General features: G+C 39.0%; 1 protein-coding gene across 1 annotated transcript in view; it reads right to left on the reverse strand.

The window, feature by feature from the left end:
• Positions 1-6,097, reverse strand: part of ITGA6 (integrin subunit alpha 6) — a 54,118-nt gene extending 48,021 nt beyond the window's left edge. Inside the window, exons 1-2 of the mRNA XM_061380477.1 lie at positions 5,967-6,097; positions 4,805-4,998 (exon numbers count right to left, since the gene is read on the reverse strand). The gene's annotated coding sequence lies outside the window, so the exon portion shown is untranslated. The remainder of the gene's footprint in view (positions 1-4,804; positions 4,999-5,966) is intronic.
• Between the last annotated feature and the right edge of the window lie 3,370 nt (positions 6,098-9,467).

Here is a 9,467-nt window from a genome sequence, read left to right on the forward strand (position 1 = left end):
TAAATAAGTAAAAGCCCAGTCCACCCAGGATCTGAATGAAAATCAGGTTGTTCTCTATCATTGCTCTGCCTGGATGTGAATAGCTGTTAGGTGAAGGCTGAGGACACACTGTAGTTCGCGTAAGTTCCCTGCTGAGCAGTGCAACCTTTAGTTTCTGGGGCTCCGTAAGTTATTAGATAGAAACAAAGGATTCTTCTACCTTCATGCAAATCTACTTGCACTACTATTTTACATGCAAAAACTGTCAGATACTTTCTTATTATTCCCACAAATTACAAAAATCAACAAATTAAGAAAACCTGTTATCCAAAGATTTATTTTTTTTTTAATACCACTTCTTTAGCCAATTCATTTCCATCCAAAGGAGAAAGACTGAGGATTGCTGACATATGCACTATTTTCCAATTAACTGCTTCTGTTTAATTATTAAACAACTACATTAAGTTCAACAGGAAGATTTTTTTCCAATTCCAGACTAAGCCTGCTCACGCATGAGTTAATCAGGAACAATTTCATGTTTAAACAAGCACTAAGAAGTATTCATACAAAAGAAAATACATTAGTTCTCTGCAATTCCAGTTTTATTCAATGAAAAGATTCATTGCATGATGCTGCCATGACCGGGCAGGCTTAGTGGGTGAATTGCAAATCTAATCAGTTTGGCAAAGGGCTTTATGGAAGCTGCTGTGTTGGCTTTGCAGACTTCAATATACTTGTTCTTTAGTTCATTTGTTGCAAACAACTAAAATCAGGGGCAAGGAAGGAAAGGCCATCCATTAATTATGAAAGTGCAAATTTTTGTATGATACTGGAAATGTTTCAAATGCAGTTTTAAATTTTCTATTTACCCTGTATTCATTTTTCTCACTATTTTTTCCCCATATTCCTATACATCTAAATTTCAAGTGCCCTTCCTAGAAAAGGCAAAATAACTTATGCCTTGTAGGCAATCAGGATTTAAGGCACTGAATTTTAAATAATTATTCCAATAATGTAATAAATTGGTAAAAGGTTTATGTCACAAACAAATTTCCACATGCTGTAACTACTCTAATGTTTCTTTCCAGACCATCACTTACTTGGTCATTCTCTTCAGCTTAATTCTGTCAGAAATTGTCTAAGAGTTCTAAAAATCAGGTTTTGATCTTTCCGATAGTATTCACATTTAAACAAGCCCAGCCTCATTTTATGTGATAAGAGGAACTGTTCTAAAACACACATTCTAACAATTACATGTATTTTCTTCAGCTGCAACCAACAGTCCTTGTATGTGTGTGCTGGCGTTCTGTGCCGTGTTTATTTATATATATCTCACACCAGCAGTCTCAAAGAGAAGACCCAAAACCTATCCAAGCTCATATCTCTACATCTGGGAACATGAACAAGTGAGGAAGGTAAGATGACGCAGCCAGGGAGAGGTGTTCTTAGTTTTCAACTAGGGCTGTACCTTTGGTATTATTTCTTGCATGGCACGCATACATTGCTTTTTTCACTTGTGGGTGTGTGTTTTTAGTACATACCAAACAGTATGTCTTCCAGCACACCAGCAAGTGAACAACTGTGAATTTCTGACCACACTGAGTAACATGCATGCATCAGTTGCTATTACTCAACTTTTCCTAAAGTCAATCAGGATCTCCAGAACTCAAGGTCCACTTTTAAGCAATTCAGCAACCTAAGTGGCAGTTAGATCAAGGCATGTTTATTTGCTTCTTGAGTGCAAATAAAGGTACATTGATCCTTTTTACTGTGGATCTGTTCTTAACAATCAAATAAAATGCAGTTGTTCTACAATAATGATGTGTTTTCCATGCAGAACATACAGGACTATCTCAAGGCATTTTCATTCTTCTCCTGTGAGGTATGGCAGTGTTATAATCTCCATTTCCAAGCAGAAAAGATTGATGGTCTTCTTCAGGGCAAAAGAGTGCCCCAGTATAACAGAGGAAAGCTGCAGCAGAACCAGCCACATCTGGTTTTCTCCCTCCTCCTCCGCCTTGTTATAAAAGCCCCATCTAAATCTGAAAATTCACAAGTTGGGTTTTGCACAGCTATCAGCTGCTGAGCTGGGACACCAGAACATACGCATATTTGGCTGACAGTTCCCATGCTGTGAGCAACATGCTATGTTAGTAAAAAACATGCTTCATTGTTGGTAAGCACTAATGTCCCTCATGGTGCTTCCCGACTCTCCATCTCTGGGAATTTTTGCAGTACAGTGTGGATTGCAGCTGTACTTATCAGAGAATAAGTGTTCAGTGTAAAAAAATTCCTGCTGTTCCACCTCATCAGTTGATTTTCACATAAGCTTTAAAGACTCCAGGAGTTCTTTCTACTCCACTCCAACCTTCAACATGCCAGTTTTCAAGCCCTTTACTGTCACCCCTGGAGCCCGCTGCCCATTGTTAGGAGAAAGAACTGATTTTGCCTGTTATTTGTGGGAATACAACTACCAGATCCGCCAGGTGTGCCACAGCTACAAAAGAAATCTGAGCAGATGAGTGTTCCACAGACAATAAACAACAATCAACAGATGTTACAAGCACTTGCTGACCAACTGCACATGGCAGTGGGATCAGGTCATGGTACAAGCCTGTGTCTGTCAGCAGTGACTGCAAGCCCTTTGGATCCTGTGTTCCTGAGGCTGCATGCCAAGTTTATTTCAGCCTCTGGATGCCAAAATGACAGCTGCTTTGAAAAGGAAAAATTGGGGTATCAGTCTTATGGGGAAAGTTTACATCACTCAACAATCTGTTTCATGTTGGAAAAAGAAGCTATGCATAACCATTAACCATGCTCTGATTCAGAAGCACAACTTTGGATAAAAGCACAGGAATTAATATTTAAGTCAATTAAGAAGGCTTCCTTAGATGTGTAGGTAACAGACTGGCCCTATCTAGAAGGCAAAAATGTTGTGGTGAAGTAGGAACACAAAAATATTCTATTGTAGATAATAAAATTGGAAGTACATTTTAAATTATAGTCTTATAGCATCATATAGTCTTAATAGCAAATTGCCACATTGCTTAGCAGCAGTTCTACTTGATAAATTTGTTATAAATGCTTAGTATTGCTGGGTGCATAGCCTTATTCCACTTCTGGTTTTGCTGTGATTTACTTCATTTTGAACAGCAGCTTTTTCAAACAGAAGTTTGAAAGGCAATGCTGCATAGTTTCAGTGTATTTGTTGTGTTATTTGAAATTCTTGTTTCATGTACATAATCATAAGGTGATCTGCTACTTTCAACTACAGTGTCCTGCTCCCTATCTACATGTAGTCTGTTGCTATTTGAGGTACAAAGGAGGAAAGAAAGCCGCATGCCACTGTCCACTGGGAGAGTTATTTTAACACACACTTGATTTGTAAAGTAGCCGAGTTCTTTCATCTTTTGCAGATAACATCACACAATGCATTGAAATAACTCAGGTACCTAAAGCCAGTCCAACCATGCCAATAAATATATATATATCTACAGATGCTATGGTGAACCCTAATTCCTGTACCTCAATCTAGGTCATGAAAGTATATGTTAAGTATCTCTACCCAACAGCAGACCTGCTCTCTGTGAATCTCCGCTTTCTCTTGCTTTGCTGGCCACAGGTGTCTTTTCCTGAGGTGCATGGAAACTCACTGTCAGCTGAATGTTGCTAGTGTACCCCAGCCAGCATGGGACTGTGATCTGCAGAGAAACAGCAGCTCTGACAAGGCTGCCACAGCTCTTGTCACATTTCCTAATATTTTTCTTTATCCAACACTTCCTCATCTTTCCTATAATGCCTGAATGATTTTTATTCCTGCAGAATGTACACGCCTTGGCCTTGCATAGACTCACATGGTAATGCTCACAACAGGGCACTTGCAAGGGCGGTACTTTCAAACACTATAAAAGCCAGAAGTCCAAACATTGTGACTCAGAGCTCCAAAATGTAACCAGACTGGGCTATATCAGTGGCTTTATGGAACAGCTGCTGGAGAGCTGTTTGCTGTCGTATCATCATAATAATATAGTGATATAATAACAGCAAGGCAATGGAGCAGAAACACCTGAAGACTGGGAGCATTATTTTGTCAGACCAGCATAAACTGAAAGTTGTGTCAACAGGACATAAAACTGAATGGGAACACATTCAAAAGGAATAACATCTCTAGTAAGACTCTCCTGCAGAACAAGCACAACACTTCTTTGAATTTGATTTCTTCCTAATAATTTTTAATAGCAATAGGAGAATAACTTTTTGCAATGGCACTTTGGAAGGGGAGAACAAACACAAAATTCAAACCAACCAATTCAGTCTAACAAACAGCCTCCTGGACAAAATTCTTTAAGATAACCATATGCGTAAACTTTTACTTTTAAGGCACCCTGAGTCAGGAAAAAAAAATAAAAAAATCCAAGTAACAAACCTCTTTATTGTTCTGGCATCACAAAACTCAAGACTTTCAGTTCTTAGTTCAGGGAGTGTCTTACTCTGGTTAGCATGAGGTTAGTACTTAGCCAGATCTTTCTTTCCTTTTTCATTATTATTAGTAAGTCAAGAGCAGCTTTTAGTATCTCTCAAGACAAGTTTCAACAAAGCTGCAGTATGATTTTTAATGTGATTAGTAAATCAAGACTAGAACATGTGCCCACACACATCCTCCACAATCAGTTCACATGAGAAGGAAGATGTTGGCAATCTGTGTTACACCATTCTTTATTTTTATCCCAAAGATCAAGATCCATTGAGAAAGAGGGGGCATGGCCTGTGAAGAAAATAAGAAAAGATTTCTTGATTAACCCCCAAAAGAGAGAGACTGCATTACCTTTACCACAAATCACAGTCTGCAGGGATTTTCCCAGTGTGGAGGCGTTCTGGAGGTAGCCACAGGTGGGAAGACCTTGTTAATAGCAACACAGCTTCATTGGCAACACAGCGCCAGAGGTGCAATGGTAGGAGGCACCACGATGTTTTAGGGATTCACAGGTAGACTCATGGCCTTCTCCAAAATCCTGAAATCTGTAAAGTTCAAAGTTAGAGCTGTGAGCTCTCCTTCTGCAACAATTTATAACTTATAATTTTAATCTTATGAAATAACAGACATACTGACCCAGAAAGAAGTTCAGTTACCTCAATATCCTGCCTAACAGCTGTCAGTAGTAATCACCTGAAAGAGTGCTCCTTCTCTCACTCTTTCCTACTGGTACTCTGCAGGTTACAGAATTGTTTGCCAATGGTTTCAGTCAGACCTCTGTGTTTACTGACAGTTTCTAATTTATATAATTTAATCTATATTCATAATTATGTTGTTGGCCTCTACAACACCTGTGGAAACAGGATATGCAATGAAATTGTGCACTGTGTGAAAAGGGATTTTCTGCTTCAAACTTGCCTGCCCAATAACTTCAATGTGTGACCATGGCATTAAATAACATAAGTGGATGAACATTCCTGAGTCATCCTATTTATGATCTCATAAACTTCTATCATGCCCCACTCCAATCATCTATTTTCATACAGAAGACTCCTTGTTCAATTCATATCTCAAATAGAATCATTACGTGGTTCCTAAACACTTTGGGCATTCTTTGTACTTCCATCATTTCACTGTATGCCTTTTGAGACAGAATTGTCAGAATACCACACAACATTCAAGATGCAGCAAAGACATACATCAGTAGCATAATTATACTCACTGTTTCACATGGTATTCCATTCCTAATTTTCTAATTCCCATTTTGATTGCTACTAAACACTGAGATGACAGAGAACTTGCCATGGCAAGACCAAGATCCTGAATGGAACAAATTAATTGAGCCCATTTTTTAGCTAAGCATTTTGCTTTGTACACTAGACCTTAGCCTTCTTAGCCTTGCTATTTTATTTCTCAGTCACTTGTATACCAAAGCCTTTCATTAGAGCCAGCTTTAGTTTTGACCCACAAATAATTTTATATAGGCAGCATACACTGTCTCCCTAACACTCACATCCCTTCTTAGGTCTTTAAACATGGCAAACAGCATACACCCCTATGGGATCTCTCTCTGAAAAATTTGTATTCCTCCCATTTTCTTCCTTTTCTTTAGCCATCTCAATCTACAAAAGGATCTTCTCTTTATTGCACACCAGTTTAAGTTCTCAGGGGCAAAAAGCAACTTGAAAAATCCAAGGAGGTTGCAACAACTGACTCATTTTTTTATCTACAGGCTTGTTGCCTCCTGAAAGAATTCCAAGAGTCATGTTGTCCCCTTGCAATCTACATGTTTTCCATGTATCCACTAGTACTGTTCTCATTACAATTCCTATCATATCCCTGCCTTAAAAGTCAGATTAGTTTTTATGATTCTCCCAAGCACTGTATTTCAAACTGTTCTCAAACATGCTCCCCTTTATTCCTCTGGTGCCATGACGATAAATGACAGTCAAAACTTTATTGTGAGGGAGTTTAGCAATTTCATACATTCACTCCTTCAAATCTCAAGAACAGTAAATGCATATAAATACTGAATCAACTGATAATGCACTGAGCAAACAGGATGAACACACAGAGAGAGAACCTTTACTTTCATGTTCATAAGTGTGTGCTATGTGCTGTTGGAACATGTGTAACTGCCAAACCAGAGCCTAAGAACGTCAGTCTGCTATCTGTTCCTTATCCCCAGTCTTATCAAGCTGTGACCTCAGGAACTGAAGCAGAGCCATCATGAACCCAGAAGCCATGTCTGCCCTTCAGAAGATTACAAATATCTCTTCCTTCCCTCACACCCCAAATTTCCAGCCAGGCTTTAAGCCTCCCTAGCATAAATAATGCCAAATGCACCTACTCCTTTGAAGCAGACTGCTGGCAGCAACTGCATCGTTGTTACAACTCAACTGGCAGCATCAAACTCCTATTAGAAAGCAGGAATCCATGAAAATGTCTTTCATTTTGCTGGGATCCTGCTCATCTTCCAACAAAGCCGTCAGTAAAAAGGAGTCAATTTTCAAGCAACACCAGTTTTCTGAATTCTCCATATTTTCCGTAGCTCAGTTCTACTGCCTTCTCATCTCCTGTTTCATGACGAGAACTTGGGCTACCCCTGTGCGCTTACTTGGTTTTGTCTTATTTGTGTAGCAACTCAGAAGAAAAGCACTTCTAAAATACTTCATGAAATGACATGTCTCTTGTATTAAAGAAGCTGCATGACTACAGTAAGCCAACACCTAAATATTTGTGTGCCTTGTCTCCACATGCCTTCATTAGAGAGACATAACCTCGGGTGTTACTTGTATGAATGCACATTCAGAGCTATAAAATTCTTGGCAGTTCCATATGAACTGTGTAGATGACTGCAGACTCCTGGTTGAGCAATAGCCTTCCAATGGATCAGCCTTTGCCACCACAACAGAAGGGGGTTCTCAGCACAGATTGTTAATCTCTACGTAAGTAGACAGGGCTCTATGCTGCTTCTCAGTCCAGGCAGGTATTTCCCATGCACCAGAATGGATTGTACTTAACCACTGAAGTTCCACTGTGTTCTTCTCTAGTCAAGATGCTTCTCATTCTACTCCATAATATCTAATACAGCATCCTCATAATCCATAACATTCAGAAACTGCATCCAACAGAATGAACCTCTACTTTGAGCACCACAGTTCCACTTACTGGCAACTTACGGCTTTTCCACATGCTGCATATTTGACCCTTTTAAACTTTATAACATTCAAAAATACATCATGCAGAACGGGAGTTCATTGCTCAGAAGTATAAAAAATAACTTTATTTTTAAATATGTAGCTTTTAACCGTAGAAAAACTGAGTATTTTCCCCACAGAGTACTAGTGGAAATAAATGTGCATCTAAACCAAGAAGATGCTTATCCTAAATCGAAATAACAAAAAAGATGAGCTGGGACAGAGGCAACAGAAAGTACGTGTAAAAACTTCTCTGTTTTTGTCACTATTGCCTGAAAATAATTTGTTTTCCTGAAAATTGCAGTTTTCTAGAGCTTCAAAAAAAGAAAAAAAATATCCTTTCTTTCTTTAATGGCAAAATACAACCACCTTGTTTTTCTAAAACCTGTTTCAAGATCTGCATTTGCTGAAGTCAGAAAAGGTACATTTGGGAAGAAACATTGGCAGTGACAGCACTATGGTTATACATTTTTTGATCAGCAGCTAAATTTCCCTCCTTGTTTCTCCCCACCTCCTTTCCTTTTCCTCCTCTATAAAGCAGTAACTGGTATGATTGTTGCTGTAGAACTTAATGTCTTGACTACTTTATTTTTTATACTCATTCATAGTATTCAGATTGAATAATGAGGGAACAGTTGGGAAGAGAAGTGAACAATTCAGTGATCAGGGGGGTTGGAACTAGATGCTCTTAAGGTCCTTTCCAAGCCTAACCTATGATTCTATGATTTAAGGCTTACTCTTGAAGAAGCACATATGCTAACTTCATTACATGCGTCTTTCCAATAACTGTGAAGGAAGTAATCACTGGAATATAATTAGGCATATGAATAAATACATGGAAAACAGAGGGCCTAATCAGCTGCTAAATATAGTAATTTACTCACATTCTTATTTAAAACAAATATGTTCCGAATGATATCTGCAGAGCTCCCAGACAAGGCCTGTGGATGCATGACAATGCCTGACTTCTGAACCACACAGCCCAAAATGCAATTTTTAGAAAAACAGTTTGACAAGCTGAATAATGTGGATGCAAATTCAGCTCCTGCCCAGCATCTGTTTTAGCTTTTGAGTGGGACACACATTAACACAGAAAACATACGGTTGCATCTCCTCTCCCCCCCTACCCTGCTTTCCTAAAACACAAGTATCTGGTGGGAAACCATGCAGAGCAGATGCTCAGAGTCACCACATGTGGACACTTCAGCCAGCACAACACTGCCATTCTGTTGTCCCCTTTTGTGGTTCTTGAGTAACTGCCACTCTGCAACTGTGGCACACTGTGATGAGGGTGATGAGCAGGAAAACAGGAACTAGGGCTTTAAAGCCTTTTTCAGTTGGGACTTTGGTTTATGTCACTATCTTTCTTTCACCCACCCACATATGTATAGTTGATCTTTATTTTCTTAATATCCATCATTACTTTTTAGACACAAGTGAAGCTCAGAATGACCTCCTCTGAACAGAGCAGCACACAGGACCTTTGATATTTGAACTATGCAGGCTCTTTTTCTGAGAAGAACAAGGCAGGACCCCTTTATGCTTATCACCTAAAGCCCCAGCTCTCCACTGCCCAGTTGCACCTGCAGATATTTATGTTTCTGAAAATGTAGTGCAGAAGTTTATTATAGTGACTGTCATTGCAAACATTACAATTAAACTCTGTCAAATGTTAACCTAGTGATGGCACAGTGTTTTAGGATTTGAACAGCTTCCTATACATATCCGTTATGGAACAAACCCTTAATCAGAATTCAGTTCATCCTTCTGCCTGTCTAAGTTGATCCTACTTACTTCTGTTGTCTGAGTGTTCT

Source organism: Neopsephotus bourkii, unplaced genomic scaffold (genome assembly GCF_033783945.1).
Source record: "Neopsephotus bourkii isolate Nb327-2 ecotype Australia unplaced genomic scaffold, CSIRO-AGI_Nbou_v1 NB_196, whole genome shotgun sequence".
Taxonomy (NCBI): Eukaryota; Metazoa; Chordata; class Aves; order Psittaciformes; family Psittacidae; genus Neopsephotus; species Neopsephotus bourkii.